The sequence below is a fragment of the Rana temporaria genome, chromosome 5 (assembly GCF_905171775.1).
Source record: "Rana temporaria chromosome 5, aRanTem1.1, whole genome shotgun sequence".
Lineage (NCBI taxonomy): Eukaryota > Metazoa > Chordata > Amphibia > Anura > Ranidae > Rana > Rana temporaria.
In genome coordinates, this window is record NC_053493.1 from 341,550,821 (window position 1) to 341,572,963 (window position 22,143).

A 22,143-nucleotide genomic window follows, 5' to 3' on the forward strand; every position below is an offset into this window, starting at 1 on the left:
CCCCTCCCACTTATAAGCCACACCCATTATATGATCCACCCACTCCGTCCCCTGTATTTCACTTGCTTCCACTCATAGTGTCAGGAGTATACAGCTCAGCATCACAACACAGAGTATATAGCCCCAGCATCACAAATCATGGTATATAACGCAGCCTTACAGATCGGCGCAAACAAACTAAAGAATTACACTGTTAGTAATTACTAGAGACTGCGGACATACTGCACAAGATTACCAGAGACTGCCGACATACTGCACAAGATTACCAGAGACTGCGGACATACTGTACAAGATTACCAGAGACTACGGACATACTGCACAAGATTACTAGAGACTGTGGACATACTGCACGAGATTACCAGATACTGTGACATACTGCACGAGATTACCAGAGACTGCCGACATACTGCACGAGATTACCAGAGACTGCCGACGTACTGCACGAGATTACTAGAGACTGTGGACATACTGCACGAGATTACTAGAGACTGCGGACATACTGTACAAGATTACCAGAGACTGTGGACATACTGTACAAGATTACCAGAGACTACGGACATACTGCACAAGATTACTAGAGACTGCGGACATACTGTACAAGATTACCAGAGACTGCGGACATACTGTACAAGATTACCAGAGACTGCGGACATACTGTACAAGATTACCAGAGACTACGGACATACTGCACAAGATTACTAGAGACTGTGACATACTGCACGAGATTACCAGAGACTGCCGACATACTGCACGAGATTACCAGAGACTGCCGACATACTGCACGAGATTACTAGAGACTGTGGACATACTGCACGAGATTACTAGAGACTGCGGACATACTGTACAAGATTACCAGAGACTGCGGACATACTGTACAAGATTACCAGAGACTACGGACATACTGCACAAGATTACTAGAGACTGCGGACATACTTTACAAGATTACCAAAGACTGCGGACATACTGTACAAGATTACCAGAGACTGCGGACATACTGTACAAGATTACCAGAGACTACGGACATACTGCACAAGATTACTAGAGACTGTGACATACTGCACGAGATTACCAGAGACTGCCGACATACTGCACGAGATTACCAGAGACTGCCGACATACTGCACGAGATTACCAGAGACTGTGGACATACTGCATGAGATACTGTGTGACTAGTCCCTGTACTACTTTCCGTGTCAGTGTCAGTGCCCAGGGGGAGGATGGGATCAGTGTCAGTGCTAGGGGGAGGATGGGATCAGTGTCAGTGCCCGAGGGGAGGGTGGGATTAGTGTCAGCGCCCGGGGGGAGGGTGGGGTCAGTGTCAGTGCCCGGGGGGAGGATGGTGGGATCAGTTTCAGTGCCCGGGGGGATAGGATCAGTGTCAGTGCCCGGGGGGGGGATGGTGGGATCAGTGCCCGGGGGGAGGGTTGGTGGGATCAGTGCCGGGGGGGGGGTGGTGGGATCAGTGCCCGAGGAGGGGGATGGTGGGATCAGTGCCCGAGGAGGGGGATGGTGGGATCAGTGCCCGAGGAGGGGGATGGTGGGATCAGTGTCCGAGGAGGGGGATGGTGGGATCAGTGCCCGGGGGGGGGGATGGTGGGATCAGTGCCCGGGGGGTGGTGGGATCAGTGCCCGGGGGGAGGGATGGTGGGATCAGTGCCCGGGGGGGTGGTGGGATCAGTGTCTGGGGGGGGATGGTGGGATCAGTGCCTGGGGGGTGGTGGGATCATTGCCCAGGGGGGGGGGGGGTGGGGGGGTCAGTGCCCGGGGGGGGGTGGGATCAGTGCCCGGGGGGAGGGATGGTGGGATCAGTGCCCGGGGGGGTGGTGGGATCAGTGCCCGGGGGGGGTGGTGGGATCAGTGCCTGGGGGGAGGGATGGTGGGATCAGTGCCCGGGGGGAGGGATGTGGGATCAGTGCCCGAGGAGGGGGATGGTGGGATCAGTGCCCGGGGGGTGGTGGGATCAGTGCCCGGGGGGAGGGATGGTGGGATCAGTGCCCGGGGGGGTGGTGGGATCAGTGTCTGGGGGGGGTGGTGGGATCAGTGCCCGGGGGGGGGGGGGATCAGTGCCCGGGGGGTGGTGGGATCAGTGCCCGGGGGGAGGGATGGTGGGATCAGTGCCCGGGGGGGTGGTGGGATCAGTGTCTGGGGGGGGATGGTGGGATCAGTGCCTGGGGGGGTGGTGGGATCATTGTCCAGGGGGGGATGGTGGGATCAGTGCCGGGGGGGGGGATGGTGGGATCAGTGCCCGGGGGGGTGGGATCAGTGCCTGGGGGGAGGGATGGTGGGATCTGTGCCTGGGGAGGTGGTGGGATCAGTGCCTGGGGGAGGGATGGTGGGATCAGTGCCCAGGGGGAGGGATGGTGGGATCAGTGCCCGGGGGAGGGGATGGTGGGATCAGTGCCCGAGGAGGGGGATGGTGGGATCAGTGCCCGGGGGGGTGGTGGTGGGATCAGTGCCCGGGGGGGGGGGGAATGGTGGGATCAGTGCTGGGAGGTGAGTCCCTTAAAGGAGTTCTCCAAGCTAAAACTTTTAACCCCCGCAGCAATGTCCTGTCGCGGCCGCTGATAGGCTGAGCGCACTGTGAGTCACCGACCCGCAGGAAGTGGAACAGACCGGGACCGGAGAACGGGACGGCGATATTGGAACAACGGGGGATCGTAGGCAGGTAAGTGAAAGTTTATTTTGTATCGTTTTACAGCCCGGGCACAGCGAGGGTTAAAAGTTTTAGCTTGGAGAACTCCTTTAACATTAGCAGCCCCCCCCCTTAGAGATCCCATTAGCTTCACTCATATCAGTGCTGTGGCGGCAGGACTCGGAGTGAACTGCGGGGGGAGGGGGGGCGGCCGGCTGCTGGATTGTAGATGAGAGCCCACGGCCAACACAAACACAGGTATGCTGCGGGGGAGAGGAGGGGGGGGCTGCTGCTGGAATCCACCACCAGCATACTTGTGTTTGTGGTTGGCCGTGAGCTCTCTTCCAGCAGCGGCAGTGCGGCTCATTGATCGGGGAACCGGAGGCGAGTGCTGTAGCGGCAGGACTCGGAGTGAACTGCGGGGGGGGGTGGGTGGGCTTCCGCCGCCGCCGCATCCACATGTAGATGAGAGCCCACGGCCAACACAAACACAGGTATGCTGCGGGGGAGAGGAGGGGGGGGCTGCTGCTGGAATCCAGCAGCAGCGACCCCCCCTCCTCTCCCCCCGCAGCATACCTGTGTTTGTGTTGGCCGTGGGCTCTCATCTACATGTGGATGCGGCGGCGGCAGCCCACCCCCCCCCGCAGTTCACTCCGAGTCCTGCCGCTACAGCACTCACCTCCGGTTCCCCGATCAATGTGCCGCACTGCCGCTGCTGGAAGAGAGCTCACGGCCAACCACAAACACAAGTATGCTGGTGGTGGCGGAGCTGACTGGCAGTACTAGCGGCGGCGGCGGGAGTGCTGGCGCGGGGGATGGAGCTGGGAAGTAAAGTAACGCTTACCTTCTGGTTGGCGCCGCTCCTCGATAATGCCCCCACACGCTACACATCCGTCGAAAGTCATGACGATCCGCCCACTGACCTCTGCTCTGGTCCTGCCGAGTGCCACCAATCCCATGATAGCTAGCGGACATGCTAGCCAATCAAATGAAGTGGGAGTGTGTGCGGGCGCACAGCTTGCGCCCTGCACACGCCCTAAACACTGGCAAATCAGCTTCCCAGCCTGCGATCAGCTGATTGCAGGCTGGGAAGCTTCCCATAGACCGCCGCATGTCCGGCGCCTGGTCACTCTTAAAGTGACATTTTTAAAAAAAATATATAATATTTTCACAGCTTGGGGGGGCGGCGCCCGAGCGCCCCCTATGGGCGGGCTGCCACTGGGTTTAAGGAAGGATATGGTGAGTGGGTGACAGGGCCAGCTAACTTAAATATGTTATGCATTCCAATTTAGAGGATCCCTGTCCTTTCTATTGTCCCCCAGTATCTATTTTAAGGGATAAAGGTGGGGGATTATGAAAATAGAATATGGATTTAAGACATATGCCTTTTTATATGTTTTTTTTTTTTTTTTGTTTTGTTTTTTGTGGCGAGTATGAGTTTTTATTTGTTTGTACAAAGCTGTTCTTTTGAATATCTATTTGTAAACTATTTAAAATAAATAAAAAAGATTTAAAACTTAAAACATTTCCTTCTTTTAATTAATGCGATTACTTTATTAGTAATGATGTTATTATATGACGTATTTGAATTACTACCATTTTTGAACTAGATGGATTAGTTCTCTATTTACAGAGTCTAGAAACTCAGTTAACATTTTGCAGAACAAATTGAAAGTGAAGGTCTCTCCTAGGTAAGGGTTATCTGAAAGCAGAAAAATAGGAACCTAAGTAACATCTGAAAGTATTGATTTTGTAATTTCACCAAATTAAGAACATGACAGGAAACCTATTAAGCTTTTAGACTGGGCATTTTTAGGTGATGCCGTAGCTGACATAAAATTGCATACACCTGTCTCTTTAAACACTAACCGTATAGAAATGATAGAGAAGCATTACCAGGTACATGTAAATTCAATCTTTTAAAATTTCTTTCTAATTATATATCTGACACATGAAACTTTTGATGCCTGATGATACAAATGCCAAATAACACATCTAAAATTTTCATAAATTATATCTCAACTTAGATGTACTATTATTACATTTTAACAAATTAAAATTTTCACAAAGCCAGAAGAGTTTTGTAATAACAGCAAGAAGGGGACTATGGTAATAGTATTATCTGTCAGAACATTATGAGTAATGATTATAAAAAAATCTATATACCAACCATAAAACGAAGGAGAGATCAAATTATAGGCTTCTGTGTCAAAGTATAACACACAATATTTTATTGCAACAAAGCAAACCAAAAGGTATCTTAAAGGGATTTTAAAATTAGTTTTTTTAATCATTTTTCTAATGTAATGTAAAAATCATCAAATTTTGCATCCTTTGCATGTTTTGAATTACTGTATACTCATTTTCCAATAAAGCTCAGTGATTATAAATTATTACAGTTTATATTGGGTATTGAATAATAAAGGTAATAGGTTAACATTCAAAAAAAAATTGTAATTGATTTTTTTGGTAAATAAAATATGTGGTGTTATCCAATACAAGGTTATTATCTTTTGCCAAAAGTGTTGCCTGACAATCTGTATATGCCATAATTCAGTCACTAAATGATAATGCTACAGTCATCTAGATGGAGAGCTGGGAATCCCAGGTGACCCAGGTTTGGTCAATGACAGCATCTGAGATTCCTGGCAGTGTGTTTACATTAATGGAGTGTCAGAGATCTGACATTTAGCAACCAGATCGTGGCATATAAAGCTCATTGACAGATGGGTCATCAGAATTGTTGAATCACTGATTGCCATAATGGTCTATATTGCTGGACCACATGATTGATGTGGATTTACATTGGTTAATAATTTGTTTGTGTGTTTTTTCAATTAAAGAACTTTTACAAGGTATGTACTTGTTTATTGCCATTAACTGTTTGTGAGAATAGGTAAGGGACATTAATGAACCATTATAGTCATCCCTTTGGGAGAGGGTGGATATCTGGGTGCTGTCTTGTTATAAAAGGGGCTTCTATATAGCACATTAAGACCCCCCATATTATCCTCATCTTTTTCTACAGGGAGGTAGAGGCCCTTGTCACTCACCATTGATAAAAGGGAGGCTTGCAAAGGGGGGCTCTTCCAGACTGCATGCCTGGATAATGGTCTAGGTGGAAATGTAAGGGCCGTTTTAAAAAAAAATCAATTGGGGTTACCCTTAAAATTCCACTCAGATCCTTACCCAGGCCTGGGTGGGTCAAGAAAGTGTGATTAGGAAACATATGCCCCCCCTTTCCTGGAACAGAAAAAGCCACATGCCTTTAAACATCGGGGGAAGGACATTGTAAGGAGGAGTGGGAAAGCCCACCCTCCCCTTGCAAGGCACCCTTGCTTCAATGTTGAGGATCTAGGGTATCTTCCTCACCTTCTATGCCCCCGGATGGAGGTGAAGATAAAATGGGGGGACCTAATGTGGCATTATGAAAACCTCTTTAAATTTAGGGGTGCCAATATATCTTGCCCCTTCCACTGGAATGGTTACATTGGTACCCTTTACCCATTTCCATTAAACCGTTTAAAGTAATTTCGCTAAAGCATTTGACACAGTACCCCATAAACGCTTAATCCACAAACTGAGGTCTGTGGGCATCGAAAATAGTATATGTACCTGGATAGAAAACTGGTTGCAGGGGTGCACCCAAAGGGTGGTGATAAATAATGTATTTTATGAATTGTCTGCAGTCATAAGTGGGATACCCAGGGCTCTGTTCTGGGACCAATTCTATTTACCTTGTTCATAAATGATATAGACGTTGGTATAAACAATTCAATATCAGAGTTTGCTGATGATACAAAGTTAAGCAGGGTGAAAACATCACAACATGATATGTAAATGCCACAGGAAGACCTCAATAAATTGGAGGAGTGAGCAAATACATGGCAAATGAGGTTCAAATTAGGGAAATATGAAGTCATGCCCTTGGGGCTTAAAATGTTAATGCAAGTTTCACGCTAGGGGGAGGACTTCTGAGGGAATCAGGGATGATTCCTACTTGATGACAGACTCAGCAAGAGCATGCAATGGCAAGATGCAACAAACAAGGCCAGCCAATATTAGTGTAGCGGTACCCAAATAGGAGGTGCTGAGTATTGTGGTCTGTCTGTCACCCTGCCTCAGCCAGGCACACACTTGTCATTCATCCAGAGACATGAAGCAGTCCTTGCGCTTTGTCTTTTATGTTCTATTGAGGGAGATTGAACTTGAAAAGGGATGGGAACTTATGAGATGCCCATGAAATCAAACATCAACAATTGAGACTTTATATACATCCTGTATATACATCACTCCTTTTTTCCTCCTGCACAGCGCTTCCTCTCTTTTCTTCTACAGACTAATTAGCACTGATTAGGTAAGCCTGACACTGGCTCAGCCAGGCCTAAAGCAAGTGCCCTTTACAGGCAGGAACCAGGCCTCTATGGTGTAGCAAATAGAAAAATCCCAGTGCTAGTTGTCCCTATGGCTACTGCTACCAGCACCACCTCTTCTGGCACTGTAAGCCCTCCTGGCTGCAGCTGCCCCTTTCCATTGCCATGCCACCACAATCCTCCAGACTGGTTCCGCACCCATCCCAGACTATTCCATTCCTCTCAGGCATGCCTCCCCAATATTCCCGATTGTTTGCTCACTCACCAGCCCTCCTGGCTGCCTCTGTGGAACTCCTGAAGACTTGCCCACCACTGTTTTCCCACTGTCCTCTCCTGCTCATCATGTGCCTACTGTCTAGGACACCTCCACATTTTCTTGGAGGGCCCCCCAGACTGGGGAGCTCCCTCAAAGGCCCCAACAGCCTAACACTCCACCTCCATTCTTCCACCCGATCAAATCCTCCATAGCTGTGCTGATCCTGGGTATTTAAGGAGACCCTCCCCTGCCAATCCAAGTTGGGGATTGGTCTGGGCTCATCAGAATACCCCAGGTGGCTCCACCTCCCCTCCAGCCTATCTTTCTAGAAAACACTAGAATATTCTAGAAAGTAGGATGTTCTAGTGATGCCACCTGTGAGTCACCCAGCACTACCCTGAGCCACTCCCAGCCCAGATCAAACACACCCAGGCTTGGCTCTTAGCCAAGCCTGAAAATGTACCTACTCTAGGGAAAAAAAACTGTATTAATTTCCTAGCACACTAGAGGGTTCTACACTAGCATACATTAAAAAAGGTATTTACTCAAGAGATAAAACTATCCAGAGTCCAGACAAATGCAACAAAGCTAATACATTGGGTGAAGAATCTCAGTTACGAGGTAAGACTACAATCATTAAACGTATTCTCCCTGGAGAAGAGACGCTTAAGAGGGGATATGATGTACAAATATCTTAATAGTGATTCCAGCATTGGGAGGAAACTATTCAGTCTCAGGTCACACATGGGACACTCACTGAAGTTGGACGAGAAAAGGTTCAACCTTAAACTGCGTAAGGGGTTATTTACTGTTATAGCAGTAAGGATGTGTAACTTACTTTCACAATTGGTGATTGCAGCAGGAAATGTAGCTAATTACAAACAATCCTTAGATAAACATCTTATTGAACACATTATTCAGAGATATGGTAAATGGTAGGAACATAATACATACACATCCACACAGGTTGAACTGGATGGACTGATGTCTTTATTCAACCTTAAAAAACAACTATGTAATTGATATAAAACACAGACACATAAATATAACTTTTTCAACTGCCCCAATGTAAATCCCTGTCATCAGACAATCTTTACATGTCACATTCTTATCACTTTTGGTGACATATCCACAGCTCAACAATTTACACTACTGCAGTGGGAAATCAACAAGAATGTGGTGTGTATACATCAATAGATATCATTGGGATTGATAAGGATCGACATAGCAACAAGTGTGCTTTGCAAAGGGGGGAGGCTTTCCCCTTGCAGGGTACCCCTTAATCTTTTACCACTTCCATCAGCTCATTCCCCAGTTACAACCTTGTACCACCTGCCCCACCCTATTAGATTGTAAGCTCTTCTGAGCAGGGCCCTCTTAATCCTCTTGCATTTTATTGTATTATAACTGTATTGTCTGCCTTTTAATATTGTAAAGCGCTGCATAAACTGTTGGTGCTATATAAATCCTGTATAATAATAATAATAATAATAATAATAATAATAATAATGTGGCATTTAGCCTGGCCTGGTACAGGAGCAAGGGGGAGGGGGGGTTGCTTACTTCACTCCCTTACTTGGTTACCTGGGATTGAACTTAAAAATTGAGTTATCCCAAAATAAACACAAAAATGTAATTGAGAGGAGAACTACATGGTAGTCTACACTGTAGTTTAAAAATATAGAAGTTTATAAATCGTATCTATTGGTAATAAAAAAAAATTCATTCTAGCCCAGGACCCTGCAGTAAGGTAATCAGAAATCTGGTTGTATTAGTTTGAGTGTGGAATTTATAAATATTTTTTTCTGATTTCAGGTTTATAATACAACAAAGACCTGTAAAAACAGAAGTTAGTAAACAGTAGCTACCGGGCATGTGGGTTTAATTGTTTCAAATATGATAGGCCCTCCTAAAGAACTGGGAATTAAGTATTTCTAAATTTGACCCTGCATGATTTAATTTACAGTCTATTGCTAAAATGAACTTCACTACAAGTGGCATTATAAAAAAAAATGGCTTTATTCATTTTTGCTATTGTGGTGCTCCTTTGCCCTTCCCCTGTGTGGGGTGTGTAGTATCCCCTTGTTCTCTTTAAAATGCAGAACCAGCTCTCATTTCCTTGTTCAGACTGCTTAAGTTTATATCACCCATTCATGGATGCATTACACCCAGGTAAGAATAAAACTTATATGGTCAGGATCTCAGGAGATTTCCACCTGGGTCTGCTAGAAAGCTATGATATTAAGGAACTTCCACAGTAGCATGAGCTTGAATCAGTAAGGTACAATTTTGTTAGGTATGAAAGAATTAAACTTATCAGCACAGTGGAATAGTTGGTAGCACTTCTGTCAGTCAGCACTAGGGTTGTTGATTTGAATCCCAACCACAGCACTACCTGCCTGGAATTTGCATGTTCTCCCTGTGCATGTGTGAGTTTCCTATGGGTACTCTGGTTTCCTCTCACACTCCAAAGACATTTTGGCACTAGTATGTGTATGCATGTGTGTTAGGGACTTTTGATTGTATGCTCCTTGAGGGCAGGGACTGATGTGAATGTAAAATATATATATGTAAAGCACTGTGTAAGTTTTCAGTGCTATTTAAGTAGCTGTAATAAAATAAAAAAATAAAACGTATAACTTCTACCCACTGAAACAAAAGCAATTTTTTTTGGCTGAGTTCACACTATAGCGAATTGAATGTGGATTTCCAAAATCGTATCTGAAACGGTGAACAGGGACGCACCAGACCCCTGCTGAGAGCCGCTCCACACGGCAGTGTGAACCCAGCCTCAAAAGCAAAACTAAATCCTCTGATATAACGGGTTCCCAAAACAGTTATATTTAAGGCATGCTGCGAATGATAATTGTCACATATGTTCGTGCTCACAACCAAACTGTCATGCAATCAAATGGCTGGAGCCATAACCGATCACATGTGCAGTACTATGGCAACTGCAAAAGAAACAAAGGCTAAGATTGCAGCTTCTTTGACCATAAAGGGTTGAAGAATTTAGTTCTGACTTGATTTGCAGAAAAAAATTTGTTTTAGACAGGTCATCGTGCTAAAATCACCCACAATAAATAAGTAAATAAATAAATCCCCCACAATAATAAGGTCAAAAATAGAAGGCAAAAATGGAGATGATTGCCCAAAGATGTAGTTATCAGAATACAAGTACAGTTTCTTATTTGACCCTAGTCTCTTTCAATGCATTTTTAATGCTTTCCCTATCATTTCCCTGCACAATCTTCCAATATCTTACAAAATGCCCATAGGTGTGCATAGGGCATGTGCCGGATGTGCCTGGGCAAACCATAATCAATCTGTGCAGTGCAGATTTTCTACTGCGTTACTGACACCTTCCACTGTTCTACTGACTGACACCATCCACTGCTCTACTGACATGTCCACTGCTCCACTGACACCATCCACTGCCCTACTGACACCATCCATGTTTTAAAATGTTTAAAATGTGTTTGTGCCTGTGTGTACATTGTATACAGTATATATATATATATATATATATATATATATATATATATATATATATATATATATATTATTCACACACATATACTTACACATGAATGTGTGTGTAATACATTAGGCTGCGCAAACCTATGACAACGCCTGCTCTGCGTCCCTCCTTTTATAGTGAGGAGACTGGAACATAACAAAGCCACCAAAGAGATGAGCAAAGTTCATAAGCTCTTGCAATAAATGATAACTCCAATGAATTTTGGCAGCTGAATTGTCTGCAAAAATAGTCTTGTTCACCCAGCACTGAACCCAGTGTTGCCCAAAGTTGATTCCTATACCTAGTCATAAAGTGCACCATCACATGTTTAAAGTACTGCTTAGCCACATTAGACTTCACTAGGATTTTTTTTATATATATAGAAAAACAAATGTTCAGTTTTTGGTATAGGTGCATTTCAAATTTAAAAATAATATTACATTTCATATACAATAGTATTCATGGGGGTTCATTAAACAAAGAAGTAGAATGTAAGTATAATGTTTACTTACCTACAAGAAAGCAGCCTGTGTTCACTTCACTCACCCAGGCACATGCAAGGGAAATTTCCTATTTTTCTCCAGCACATATTTAGGCAGTTAAAGCGAAGATAGGTTCAATAGACCTAGGAAACTAATGTAATAGATCAGCCCCTTTAAGAATATATGCTAGTTCCCTTTATGTTACTGAGACATTTAATAATATATGCTTTCATCTTAAGTATGTTCTTGTCTAAGGGCAATTTGACTAAATCTAAGACTATATAGATACTGCACTGTTTTAAGCATGTTTCACAATGTGGCAATCAATAATACTTTCTAAGGTATTGAGAGATCTGTGACAAGCTAATGGAATCATTGGATTTGGTGATTCATGGTTCAAATGTTATATTATTTGCTGAAATTCACGTATATGGTTATTTATTTTTGCAATAAGTCTTAAGGTGGAACTATAAAAGGATTTAACTACTTTAGTATAGAAAATGATATAAAAAAAAATTGTGTCTTAGAAATTTCCATTAGCACAATGCTTATTCTGTATCAAATAGTCAGTTGCTTTGTTTTCAATAGGCTCATTTTAACAAAAACCCCACTTTAGCTTAATTTGCAGTATTGATGCACTAGCTGTCTAAAAAAATAGATGCTGGCTGACTACACCTACACAACCTAGCCACCAAACAATCTCTTTAATGAAAGTTATTTCTACAAACATAGTAGATTCTATTAGGCCAGGGGTGTCGAACTGAATTTCATTGTGGGCCGCATCAGCATTATGGTTGCTGTCAAAGGGGTGGTTGTATCTGTAAGACCAGATGTCCAGAGCACCACATTCCCCTTACATCTGATGTCAAGAGCCCACTACTATCAGAAGTGCATTCCCTTACCTTGTGGAGGGCTGGAGTCTGCTGAATGCTGAGACCAGAGAGGTGTAGAGGAGGGGGCGCTGCAGCTGCACAGAGAGGCACAGGATCTGTAGGAGGAGTTCTGTCCTCCTCTCTTGCTTCTGACTGCTAAGATGGGGAAGGGGGGGGGCAGATACAAGCCTCTCTGTGGCTGCACGGAAAAGTGCAGGATATCATGAAATGGCCTGGAGGGCCAGAATCTGCCCCCGGGCCTTGTATTTGACACACGGGTATTAGACAAATTCACTTGTATGTGCCTATGGAGGAAGGTAGTTCACTGTGGGTGAAGACACATTAGTACTCAAGAAAAGGTCATCCTGGCAGGCTTGCCCAGAGTAAAGGAGGGGCCTGCAAACATTTGCTTTTTTTGAAAGCTGGAATCACAACCACGGTGTGCCTCTGGGACAAATTCCCTTGCAAAGTGAACAGCCTATTTGCCTTTAGTAAATCAACGCAACTGAATCTTTCATATAAGTCAGTCAGCAGAGCTAATTCCTAGGTTTTCTTCACTAGAGATGGGCCAAACACCCCTGGTTCGGTTCGCACCAGAACTCTGGAACATCGCAAAAGTTCAGACCTGAACCCAACATAGACCCGAAATCTATGGGACCCAAATTTGAAAAATCAAATGTCCCCTTTTGAAGGCTAAAATGCAAATTATTGGATACAAAAAAGGTATGGGGCCTAGGTACTGCCCTGGGGGACAAGGAAAAGTGATTTTAATGATGATTGAAGTGAAAAAATTCCTTTAAATATTGTGACAGGGGGGTCTCCTTAGTCTGCTTGTAAAGTGGCACATCTGTATTGTGTATAGAACCTACTGCAGCAAAACTGACATTTTTGGTCTTCATTTCTGGGGGACCCTAGACTGCCTTCTGCTTTTTCGAACCCTGACTAATTTGGTTGGTGGATTTCCTCTGGTCTGACAACTCTGGAGGAATTTCAACATAATGATGCTTTTATTTCCTTTACTCAACTACAAACTATTAAGGGAGCCCCGGTCAGTGAATGTTTTAGATTCATGCAGATCAGAAAAAAAATTTTGACACATTATTCGCTAACCCTTTCTCCCTCTTGCTCATCCTTTGAGTCTATATGCAGGTCTGGGCCCAGACAGAGAGGTCTGATTTCCATACTGTACAATGTTATGTCCTGTGATCGTGACCGGGACAAATTAAAGTATATGACCAAATGGGAATCTGAGTTGGGCCTGGAGTATGAGCTGGAGGAGTGGGAAAGGAATTGGCTGAATCTTCGTCAAAGTACAGTTTCGCTATCATTTAGGGAAACTGCGCTTAATTTTTTTACTCGTTGGTATTATACTCCCCAGCGCTTACACCAGATCTTTCCCCAGGTATCTCCAGATTGTTTCAGGGGATGCCCTACCTCGGGCACCTTTTTCCATATTTTTTGGGATTGTGGGCAGGTCTCCTTGGTTTGGAAGAAGGTCTTTGATCTTATAGACAAATTGGGGGGCAGTCAGGTTGACTTGTCATATAGACATTGTCTGCTTTTTGAAAAAATCCCAGACATTCCAAGACCTTTTAGACGTCTGATATACACTCTCTGCACAGCAGTTCTCTGGGTGGTGGCATTCAACTGGAAGTCCCCTACGGTCCCCTTCCCTCAGGTTCTCTCCAGGATCGATCAGATTATGCTCTCTGAACAAATTTTTCATAAATTACATGACTCGATACCAATATATGATGCTAAGTGGAATCCATGGTGGTTATTTCGTATTCAATCTTGAAATTCGAATAATTTGCTCTGATTTACTGAGACCATGCTAGACATATTCCTTTTTTTTATTATTGTTTATTTTCTTTTGTTTTCATGGCTTATTCAGGCTATGCATCTATTCTTCTCTCTTTCTTTTATGTTTCCTCCTCTTTTTATTTCTCTTGACTCTTATACCTTGAGCTTTAGGTTTACATTGCAACCCTTGTCTTGAATATCAGGCTTATATGATACCGATAGCCTTGCAGTCCATGCCTGTTGCGAGGTACTGGGTTGGTTCTATTTTTTGAATGTTCTGCATGTGTTAGACCCTGCGTGGTCGATTTGTGTCTAATTGATGTATATGCCCTGCATAATTTCGTGTACAGGTATTTATATTTCTATGTTCACAATGCAATGTATCTCATTGTTTTTCTACCATTTTGCTAATAAAACTTTGAAAGTAAAAAAAAAAAAAAATGACATTTTTGAAAAAAATATATATTTAAATTGCTGGCAATACAATACAATACAACACAAAAATTATATATATATATATATATATATATATATATATATATATATATATATATATATATATATATATATATATATATATATATATATATATATATATAAAACAATAGTGGATAGTGGGGCACCACCATGCCATTTTTTCACATTTTTCTATTGCTTTTTTTTTCAGTTGTCAGCAGGGAAGACCATTGACAGCTAATGACTCATCCATTGTCAATGATGCAGTGGCCGCTCCTTAACAATCAGCTATTCACTATGCCCTGTTTGGGCAAAGTTTCGTGCAGTGCATTGTTCGGGTGAACAGGCGATGTTCAGGCCGAACTTTTGCTCGACCCGAACTGTTCGCCCAATAGTCTAGTATAGACCTACAGTACGCATTCTCACCCTTTGCAGTACACTGCTCCTCTCCATTTATTTAGTGTTAAATACATTTTTATTGTCATTTTCGAAAAGTTGTACAACAGGTATAAGACAATATAAGAAAGGACTGCAAGCTCAATCCATGGTTCAAATTAAAAAAAAAATGTGTCACAAGAAAAAGAATGAATAGAATACACAGGCAAAGTCAGAAACAAGAAACTGGACCATATTAACGAACACGTATTTCCATTACCACTTAGAAATCGTGTTACTATCAATGTAGAGTGTACATATTTAAAAACTTAGCAAAGGTAATATTTGTTGGGGATGATCCCCACACAACTGTGAGATTAGGCATGATAGTCTGAAATAACATTTACATTTGAAGTCTATATTTCAGAACATCAGAGAAGGAATCCACACTGACCATTGGGATGTAGTCATGTATTTAATCTTATTGCTGGAACCCCAACTGTTTTTAACTAGAAGTCATCCAATGGAGTTGATTAAATACAAGAGTAACGAATGTTTAGCAAAGTAAATGTTCGGTTTGCTGAATAAGGAAAAGTTGGGTTTTAATTAACCAAACATGAGAAAACAAAAATCCATTGTTTTCATATCACATATATAATTGGGTATTCCAAATTATAATTCTTTCACATTATCCACAAAGCAATGCAAACATTCTCCACTTCTTTAATAAATGAACACCAAAACCAAAGGCTGTACCATTTAAAAATGGGAACTGCTTCTTACAAATGTATGATCAGCCATGACAGAAGCTCTTTGAGGATGCAAACACATATTCTCTAGGTTAATTTGATAGTTATAAGTAGAATTCACTTGATAAACGGCATCTAAAACAACTTTCTTTCATATACAAAGAATAACACAGTGCTTAAGTATGCTTTATGTCATTTTTAAAGTATGCGGAGCTGCAACTATACCGTACGGACTTCATTTGAAAACACCTTTCCTGCCTGATTTTCCCTTCATGCATGATTGGCCTTTATAGTCTTTACATATTTAGTGTGAAATTAAATTAAAATTAAATTATCACCTGCCTTTAGATGTCTTGTATGCTTGTTGTTTGAATAGAAACTTGACATTACTAAGAAAATCTTTCTTTTCTGAGAGTGTCTAGCATAGAAGTCTCTTAAACTGAATTACCTGACTGTAAAATTATTGATATAATGCAATATATGCACCATTAATATTTTTCCTGGCCATTAGAAAGCTACAAACTGTATCTTGCAGTTGTCTCTCAATAAATGTTTTAACTGAGCCATAAAGAAGCTTGAAATTGTGTTCAAAGTTTGTTGATTGGTAAAAAACATAAAATCAGACTATGTTCATTGCTCTTTTTAATAGTGGGCTACAGTAGTAGATACAGATCGAAGATTAATATGTACAACTCATAACCCACCAACCAAAAGAATGAGGATGATTTATTAAAGAATTTGAGAAACTTAAAAAAAATAAGTATGCACCTAAAGTTACATTATACTCTGGTTTAAAAGAAAGAACATCTATACAGTGGTAAATAATATATACTCAGAATGTACCAGTACTCATTTCTATTGCTCTCAGTAAATTGCTGAATTCCATTTTTTTTCTGCTGTGATCCAACTTCCTTTTAGAGGAATCTCCATGGTTCAACTGTATGTAGGGAATGTAGCCATCCTCTTTTACTCATTCCTGAGATGGACTAGAGACTATGGACTATGGTATTTGTAGTGTGCATAGAGCAGTGAATGACTACAACTGTCATGCTCGTTCCATGCAAACAGAAGTCAGAAGGGAAAAGGAGAGGTTCAAGATCTCACAGAGGACATTAGAAGAAGGCAGAAAACACAGAAAAATTGATTACAGAGCCATTTGGTAATGGATGTGTATAGGTTATTTTGTAAAAAAGGATATCATTTAGTTTAATTTTAAAATATCCAATCATTTGAAAAGTAAATTCCTTTTTACTTTTTCATATGCCCATGACTGTATAATTGAAACTAATATTCACACTTTTTTTGAGTGAAGATTCTCATCTCCTTTGGTAAAAGGGCTGTTTTTAAGGTTGAACCTGAAAGTTTCACTGTTAGAGGGAATTGAATGTGTTGGTTTAAAAATTCCATATTCAGGACATTTAGTTTTACTGGAAAAAATAACTTTCTTTATATAAAGTTAAATCCTCCTCTCCTCCTGAACCCCCCCTCCAACCCATATAGCCCCCCTCCCCAACCCATATAGCCCCCCTCCCCTACAACCCATATAGACAAACTCAAACAGAAAATTGTAAAGTAAAATCAATTTGCATATTTGCTGCCAGGCGTTTTCCATTTCATGGTGTCACACATCTAAGATAAGTTATTTTAAATAATTTCTTATATAAACTGACACAAATGTTACCTAGAACAATTCACATTGGGGGGGGGGCAAAGGTCAGATGAAAAATCAGTCAGGCAAATTGTTAACAGGTAGCAGAATTAAAGTGGTAGTAAACCTGCAGTAGTTACACCACTTTTACCTACAGGTAAGCCTATAATAAGGATTACCTGGAGGTACTGGAAATGGTTTAGGATATATTTGGCATGCGCACTGAAGAAATGGCACGGACGTGCTGTTTTTAAAGGGCTTGTGCTATGACTGGCGCATGGGAGTGATATCATGCGACTCCAGCCAGTCAGAGAGCCCAGGAAGGAAGAGGGGTGAAGATGGATGTGGACACCAGCAGGGCTTCGTTTGCAGGGGGATTTTCAGTTTTTTGCATGCATTTTCATCAACCTAGATTGTCTACATTGGTGAATTGTGTGATTATCCTCAGATCAGAAAGATATACAGTACATTGCTGATCCCCTGAATTCAATTACTACTAGTGGCCTGGACTTTACTCAGGGCTGCTTATTGCTACAGACAAGTATGAAGTGTCTGAACACCTCTGAAGCAAAACTGAAATGTCAAACAAAACATCAGCAGTGCACTGATTAACTAACATTCCTCAAAGCCCTCCCCTTTCTACCAAAAATCTGCCCAATTACTATCACGCTGTCACACAACATACATAAAGGGCAAGCATATAAACTGGTGTTTGTGTTGATAAACATTAACACATAGTTAAAGTGGAGGTTCACCCGATTTTCTAACTTTCGCTTAAATAATAGTACCTGGATGTATACTACAGATTTGCGGTTAAAAAAATTCTAAAATAATTAGATACCTTATTTAGCTGTCCTGAAGCAGGCACTTCCTGGTTATAGCTGTGCGGGACTGGGTGTTTCGCGATCGTCGCAATGAATTGTGGGATTGATCACGTGGGTCTAGTATCGATGACGAGAACAATAATCCTTTCATTACCAAGAGACAAATTTGCCGGCCGTTGTTATAGCAACTGTGCAGTGTTGACGGCGCGGCTCGCCGTCACACTGCGCATGCGCGGGATAGAGCAGGGAATGATGGGACATCAGCATTCACCGAATCACCGCATCCTGGAAGCAAATAGAGGAGGGCTTCAGAGTGCCCACAATTAAGATGGCAATGTCCATCTTAGATTTTTTATAAATCATCCTTTTCGGGCAAAGGAAAATCCTGCCGGCTGCAACTATGGGACTAGTGAGTACAAGCTGCATTATGTTAACAGCGTTAGATTAATATTGAAAAAAAAAAAGTTTTTCCGTGGACTATATGTGTATATATATATATACTGTCTCCTTGGGCGTCAATGTACCAATGGATTCTGCTGATTGGCTTTCTGAAACAGGCCAGACTGCTCCTTCAGAAAACTCATTCCTGATCTGCTAGGCGATATTCACCCACATGCAGTGCCTTTGTGTTTTATATGTACCATGAATGGACATTAACCCTTGCTGCTTCTGGAGTGATGATGGAGGTCTAAATAAGAGGAATCTTTATACAAGGCTCAGTTTTTTCATTATTCTGGTGAGTGTAAACCCCAGAGGGGGAGTGTGCCTCACCTCTGTGGTGAAGATTGGGAGCTGGTGTAGGTTTCACTAGTGATCCAACCCTAGAATATCATCATTTATTTATGTGGTTTTGGACTTCATCCATTATTAGCGCTGTTTTATCAATTGGACTTCATTTTTGGGTCTATGTGTTTGATAAATTTTATATATATATATATATATATATATATATATATATATATATATATATATATATATATATTTATATATATATATATATATATATATATATATATATATATATATATATATATATATTAGGGGTGCACCGAAATGAAAATTTCAGAACCGAAACGAAACCGAAAAAAAAACAGTCCGAAACCAAAACCGAAACCGAAAATTACTTTTCTTTTTTTCCTCCTATTTCAATTTTTTTTTAAATAATTGTATGTATTACATGAGACATTTTAATTAGCTTCATTGATTGGCACAGTGGCTGCGTTTGATGGGCACAGTGGCTGCGTGTGATAGGCACAGTGGCTGCGTGTGATGGGCACAGTGGCTGCGTTTGATGGGCACAGTGGCTGCATTGGCACAGTAGCTGTGTTTGGTGGCACAGTGAGGCTGCAATTGATGTTTTTTTCCACAAACGTTTTTTTGTGTTTAAATTGTTTTTATTGTTTTCAAACGTTTTTTTATCTGTTCATCTTTTCATTTTTTTTGTGAAAATGTGAACTTAGCTGTTAAGATGTGCGTCATAAAGGGGTGTTATGATGGGTGATAACATTCAATATAAAGGGTGTTGAAAATATGCATCTTTGCACTTTTTTTTTTTTTTTTAAGTGAAAAAAAAAATGCTCTGATAAGAAAATAGGTGTGACTCTAACCTCAAGGTGCATTTTACATGATTAGCAGTTTTGCTCTCCCCCATATGTATCTGTGAGCTTGTACAGCACTGCTGATGATGGTGCTACAATAATAGCAACAAATAAGAACATGCAGCTGACAGTCTCACTGCATTACTAACAGTTTCCTTTACTGTTGTATTGTGCCCCTGAGTATCCTGTCGTGTATAGACACAAGGAGTGTGAGGTTATACAGTATAGATAGGAGGAAGGACACAGCTATCTCCCCCATATGTATCTGTGAGCTTGTACAGCACTGCTGATGATGGTGCTACAATAATAGCAACAAATAAGAACATGCAGCTGACAGTCTCACTGCATTACTAACAGTTTCCTTTACTGTTGTATTGTGCCCCTGAGTATCCTGTCGTGTATAGACACAAGGAGTGTGAGGTTATACAGTATAGATAGGAGGAAGGACACAGCTCTTACCTGCTCTGCTATTGCTCTCCTGAACAGACAAGCCATGTCTCCCCCTGTGTAGTGTCACAGCCTCGCCATATGAGAAGTCAGTAGAGGAGACAAGCACCAGGTCATTGGGAATACATGAAGGATGGACAGGCAGGAAGCGGCATGTGTGTAGCTAGTGACCTGCACTAGCCCCACCCCGGGAACATGCTCTCCACCAATCGCAGGCTCCCTCTCCGCTCTCACCTCTCTGTGGAGGGAAGTGTGATAGTGTGTACAGCAGTGTGTGTTTTACAGGACGGGTATGTTCTGTACTGGTTTGGCGGCCGCAGCTGCCTGTGTATCATAAGTGCGCCCCCTCCTATACGAAATGGTACCGCCCACGGAGGGCTGTCATTATCGACAATTTTAATTGTGTTTCGGCATGGACCCAAAATAGCCATTTTCGGCCGATATGTATCGGCCACCGATATATTGGTGCATCCCTAATATATATATATATATATATATATATATATATATATATATATATATATATATATATATATATATATATATATATATATATATACTATAGCAAAAGCTTGGAGTAACAGTCTTATCTCAGAGCATGCGTCTGATCTGTGATCATTAGACATGTGCACAGAAAAAAAAATCTTTTTTTTTGTTCCATTTCGTATCGTTCTGTAGGTTCGTTCCCGTTCGTTTTTCGTAAGACGCCCGTTTTCCTGTTCGTTCCCGTTCGTTTTTCGTACAACGCGATTTTTTCGTATTTCGATTGTTTCGTATTTTGGTTACCGTTTTATTTTCGTACATGCGGGATGGTTCGTTATTCTGTTTAATTCATGTTCGTTACTTGTTGGACAATAATTTTCGCGAATTTTCGTCATTTTGTACTTTCGTAAATATATCGCGGGATTCGCGGCACTTTCAACACGCGGCTCATCCATATTAACTATTGTTAAGCCCCATACACTTGGTCAGACTTTTTTAACAACAAACATAGAAACGTTTGTTCGTTTTTAAACTCCATCAGAAAACCATGTTTGGGTTCCAGGTTCAAAAGTCTGGCCAACTGATCTCCCTTCAGACGAAAATCCACAGAAAAGTTTATTTGGCTTTACTGTACTCAGCACAAAAGAGAAGCTGCTTCACTAACTAACTACACGCACTGCCCATTCAAAAAAATGAAAATTACATCTTATAACAAAAGATTTGCATTCTGTATTTTGAAACCAAATTACGAACAGAAAAAATGAATTCAGAATACAGAATACAAATCTTTTGTTATAAGATGTCATATGAACATACAAACAGAAAAATGATTCAAACAAAATACAGAATGAAAATCTTTTGTTAGATGTCATATGAACATACGACTGGAAATCAAAATACGAACAGAACAAGGATGCAAACAAAATACAGAATGCAAGTCTTTTGTTATAGATGTCATTTTCGTTCTTTTGCCGTTTTTGTTTTGTTGTATTTTCGTCGGATCGTTCGTTCGTATTTGCGGTTGTTCGTTATGCGGCTCATTCGTAATCCCGTCGTTTTCGTATTTTGGTGCTTTCATTTTTTCGTATGTACACATTATTCTGCGGGTACGAAAATGAAAATTTTCGTACAAAAATAACATTCGTACGAACGGGAATGCACATATCTAGTGATCATCAACCACGCCATCATGGGGGGACTCTGGGCCAAAACAACATCTTTAATTAAGTATTCTTGTTATATTTTCTAATATTATTATCTGTATCTGTCTTTACTTAATTAAATGTTATACTTATAAGTATTTTTGTGATCTCTCTTTGCACAGATCGAATACAAAAAAGATAAATTATCACATATCCATGATAATATAATTGATTGCAAAAAAGCGCAGATAATAGCGGTGTGCAGCTCTTTATTGCTAATTACATTATTTATGAGATTTCCCATAGTAGGGTATTATTAGGTTCAGGCCAAAGTATAATTTGGTATGAATTTTGCCTCTTTGGCCTTTAGCAAGCAAGCTAGCTAAATGGGATCCTTGCCTACCTGCCCACCAAAAGAAAACTCTGCAGTGAGATGTGATACATTTAGCAGCAGTATTGCCACCTCTCCTAAAAATGACAGCTT